A 5,000-nucleotide genomic window follows, 5' to 3' on the forward strand; every position below is an offset into this window, starting at 1 on the left:
AGTCGAAAAGACAGGATTTATCACATTATGCCTTATGATATGCGTGTCATACTTGTGATGTTACACCATAGAGCTGCTGCAGAGACTTACAGAAACAGGCCCACCATAAACACTTAAAACAGCACACTTATGAACTGATAAGTGACTTCACATAATTAGTCTATCAGCTAGAAGGACTCAGTCTTGCACCTGCAGATTTTTCTTCTAGCAGAGATCTGCTCTAACACACCTGACTGTAATTTATATGTGAATTAAAGACCCTGATTAGCTCTTTCAGGTGCATTTAATTACAGCCGCAGCTCAAGACACGATAACCTATTTTTTTTTAAGTCAACGACGGGCCCAAGCCCCCCAGTGGCTTCAGGAAAAGTTGCACAGTGGGCACATGCATTTAACTCACTGGCAGTCTGGTTTTAAAGGTTACAGCAATGAAAGGGTTACTCTAGAACATCAAGAGTGCTTCCTTTTTTACGGTTACTTTAATAATTCACCGTGGCAACACTGTTTGAGATATCCAAAATCTGTTCGTAATTTAGGTACCTCAATGTTTTGGTATCGTGTAGACAAAGTTTGTTGTGAATTGCATGATTGCCCAAGATGGAGAGTATGCAAAAATCCACAGCATGATTTTTTTGAATTCCTGTTGGTCATAGCTAATGACTGTAAATTATAAAGTTGCCCAGCTTGATGAGAACAATATATGTACAGAGTTTGGTGACAAAAGGTGCCGCTATAGAGCACCTCCTCCACACCCATTTATGAGTTTCCGCCAATGTGTAACGGTCTATAACTGTGATGTGTGTGTCGAGTTTCATGAAATTCTAAGCATGTTAAGTGGCTCAAACACCTGAAAACAATATTAAAGTTTGACAGTTGCCATGGCAACACTATTTACGATATCAAGAATTCCATCATGCAGTTTCACATCTGCCATGTTTTGTCATGAAGTTTGAAGCAACTAGAGTAAAAATAAGAGGCTGATACACTTACTGCTGCCAGTTGGTTGCGCTATAAATTTGACCTCTAAAGTCACATCTATGTGAACTGCCTCATAAAACGAATAAACTGCTGAAGACTGACCAAAATCGGACAATGTATGCAAAAGTTATTATACACTTCCTGTTTCTCATTTCTTGAAATTTGTCGCTTCACCACGGCCAAACCATTCGAGATATCAAAAATCCTTTCACAATTATGCACCCCAAGTGTTTTGAGATCATGGTGACAGAGTTTGGTGCCAATCGAATGAAAACCCTAAAAGGAGTATTGCAAATTCCACAGCAATCTGGTTTTCACAAAGCCCTGAATAGCCAACTTCGCTGACTGTCAGCACAAAAGTTGTTCAGCCTGATGAGATCTATATGTGTATTTTGGTTTGGAAATTTGACTGTAGGTCAAACAAACAGTGTGTGCTATAAAGCCCCTTGAAAATTTCCAGGGAAAATTGTGCCAGGGACCCCCAGTGACCACCCATATATATCAGGGCTGGGCAATTTTTCTGATTTTATCGATTAATTCGAATTTAATGTTTTGCCATGATTTTATTTTTTAGAAATCGAGGAATCGCGATTTTGAATAGAAATATTACCGAACGTCAGAATTAGACGCTTTGACAATATGCCAATGATAACAGTAAAGAGAAAAGAACGATCCAACCGCATGTCGGCGCACATGATTAACCGCTTACATGAGACGCGCTCAAATATCGAGGCGCCGTTCGCACAGAATGCGCTTTTGTTTTGACAAAGATGCGACGCGGGCAGTGGAATAGGTAAAACATGCAAGATGGGAGTGAACTTCTTTTAACTTGAGCGCCGCGTTTTTAGAAAGCCGTTTCATGCATAAGACGCTGCAAGAGATAGTTCATTTGATCAAAAGTAATTCCAATTTGTAAGTTCATTTAATAAGATAATTTTGATCAAAGTAATTCCAAACTTCGCGAGGCAGATGACGACATTCTGTGATCAAATACAATCAGCTTGTTAACACGCTCCACAGTGCCACCCAGTGCATTTAGTTATAACTGACTTTTAGTTTGCATGCCTAGGATTTATCACGGATTCCCTGCATTTAAGACCAGCAAAACAACACGTAGTAAAATTGGATTAGTGTTTTTATTTTTCAAATAATAATTACAGATTGAATATTCGACTATTTGCGCACACGCCTATTAAATTGACATTGGTAATGTTACAAATGGTTTCTATTTCATATAAATGCAGTTTTTCTATTCATTAAAAAGTCCTGGGAAAAAATACACAGTTTCCACAAAAATACTAAGTAGCACATATGTTTTCAACAATGATAACCATAAGAAATATTTCTTAAACACCAAATCAGCATATTAGAATGATTTCTGAAGGATCATGTGACACTGAAGACCGGAGTAATTTCGCTTTGCTATCACCTGAATAAATTATTTTCAAATATAATAAAGAAAACAGTTCTTTATATTTGTAATAATATATTACAGTATTATTGTTTTTACTGTATTTTGATCAAATAAATGCAGCCTTGGAGAGCATGAGACTTTTTAAAAAAATATTTAAAAATTCTACCAGACCTCAAACTTTTGAATTGTCTGACATGGATGTCTTAAAGTCATGAAAATAAGATATGTAATCTGCACTCACCATGTCCCTCTATGTCACGATATAGCTGTGGCCATGACTGCACTGACTGCAACAGAACACCACCAACCGCACAACGATCTGAGAGCGAGAGAGACAGAGAATACACATATATTAAACACACTCTGAGGACCAATGTAACACCACTGAGGAAATACTTTAAGAGGCAAGAGTAGCGTGTTAAAGCCAGATCTGCAGAACAGAATGAGGTAATGGCTTGATTAATAATAGATGGGTGAAGCAGCTTTTGATTGAATGACACTTGTTTGAGAAGTGTATCATTATAACAAAATTTTCAAGCTTGTCAAACCCGCCCCCACACTCACACTATATGCTGTAATAATGAAACCTGTGAAAGAAATAGTTAAGCAAAATCAACATTTGTCATTTAATACCTGTATGATTTCACTTTTTTCATTAAAATCTAGCCGTCAGCAGTAGCTCTGAAATGTCAGTTGCATCTGCACATATTCTTACTTGCCGATCAAGATGTAACGCTCCAGGTGTTATATCAATGACAATGAATCTTGTGTTTTTAAACATGAGAAAGCAAGAATTGAATTTGAATTTGGATACCAAGAATTTCTGCGCGTTACCTAAACTTTCACTTATATATATATATACAGTGGGTACGGCAAGTATTCAGACCCCCTTCAATTTTTCACTCTTTGTTATATTGCAGCCATTTGCTAAAATTTATTAACTGTCTTGATATTTACTTGAAAGCTGACGCTCGCGATTATGGTAAGGGGCGTTACATTTCCGACGCGTGCTTGTGGAGAAAATAGATTTTCATCAAGGAAACCTGAAGAAAAAAAATTGGCTGAAAATGTAGCTTTGCCTCACAGGAATAAATTACATTTAAAAAAAATATTAAAACAAAAGACCATTATTTTAATTTGTAATTATATTTCATAATATTAATGTGTTTGCTGTACTTTTGATCGAATAAATCGAGCCATGGAGAGCATAAGAAACTTATTTCATTAACACAAAAAACATCTTACCAACCCCAATCTTTTGTATAGCAATTTATGATTCAGGGGACTTCAGAGAGACATTTGGTCTATTTTTTTTGGTCTATTTTGGTGCTTTTTTGTCTTTTTGGAGCTTGTCAGCCACCAGACACTGTATTCATCCACTGCATTAAAAAGAGCAGCATGAACATGAAGCCTGATGAAATCAGCAAGCTTTTAACCTTTCAGTTCAAGAGCAGATGAATGAACGAGAGAGAAAGAGAAAGTGTGAGTGTGTGGGTGTTCCCAAATACAATAAACTCATAGAAATAATACATGAAAGAACTTTATCAAAGATTGCAAGCACTGATGCAAACACGCGTTGCCTACAGTTAAAAACTGAGCTTCAAAACCCACATTCAAACAAAAAGCAGACAATACAACGTCGTAAAGAAATGACGCATTGTTTTGTTTCAAAGTGATGCTCTAAATCCCATCAGAAGTTTCCTCATCTAATGAGGTCACTTCCTACTCTAAACAGGAGCTGATCTACAACCAGCTTCCTCTTTCCCCAAAGTCATTAAAAGAGTCTTCCTGCATTTTAGACATCTGGCTCATTGTCACTGTCAAGTCCAGTGAAGATTGTCTTTTTTGTACTAGTTTTAACTGGATAGAATTGCAGAATAGGAGTAGTATTGTGAATTAAAGATTCATGCACCCTATTTGTCGAAGCACGTGCACGATTCACCAGGCCTCGTCTACGACATATGTGGGTTTTCAATAAATGTGAGCATCAATATCAAGTAAAAAGGCATATAGTTGGGTCAGCAGAATATTATACCAAATCAAACAGTGAGAAACTGTGCATCTCCACATGAGAACCATTTCTCTGTTGTTTCAATAGCGAAATTATTTCTCCTGATGTGACATCAATTGGCCATATTATCTGAGGAAGTCACATTCAGTACGAGCTCCACTGTGATGTTAAGCCACTACCAGAGACCGAACGACTGCAGATTTCAGATTATTCTATGGTCACCGCACAGTGACTTGAATGTGTTTAGGAAAGAGAGAGTGAGAGATAGATGTTGACCTAATGTGACTGCAATAGCAGATTCTGTGTATGAGATAAACACATCAAAAACACATCAAAAGACTATTTCATATGTCTACTACATATACATCCACAAAAACTATTTTTCCAGACCAGAACCCAAAAAAGAGGAATAGTTCATCCAAAATAACAAATTTTTTTTTAAAGGTTTACTCACCCCTTTATTATCTCCTGTAAATTAAGTAAAATAAATAAATAAATAATAATTATAAAATAATCAAGTATACAATAAAATAAAGCAAGTATTAAAAAAGTACAAAATTAAATAGGCAAGTATTTAAAAAAGTATAAAATTAAATA

General features: G+C 36.3%; 1 protein-coding gene across 2 annotated transcripts in view; it reads right to left on the bottom strand.

The window, feature by feature from the left end:
- LOC107692115 (B-cell CLL/lymphoma 9 protein-like) overlaps nt 1-5,000 on the bottom strand; it is a 65,211-nt gene that overhangs the window by 30,483 nt on the left and 29,728 nt on the right. Inside the window, exon 3 of one of the 2 annotated variants that reach the window (XM_016491019.1) lies at nt 2,634-2,711. The exons of the other annotated variant lie outside the window; for it this stretch is intronic. The gene's annotated coding sequence lies outside the window, so the exon portion shown is untranslated. The remainder of the gene's footprint in view (nt 1-2,633; nt 2,712-5,000) is intronic. 2 annotated transcript variants of the gene reach the window in all.

Source organism: Sinocyclocheilus anshuiensis, unplaced genomic scaffold (assembly GCF_001515605.1).
Source record: "Sinocyclocheilus anshuiensis isolate Anshui unplaced genomic scaffold, SAMN03320099.WGS_v1.1 scaffold322, whole genome shotgun sequence".
NCBI classification, from domain to species: Eukaryota; Metazoa; Chordata; class Actinopteri; order Cypriniformes; family Cyprinidae; genus Sinocyclocheilus; species Sinocyclocheilus anshuiensis.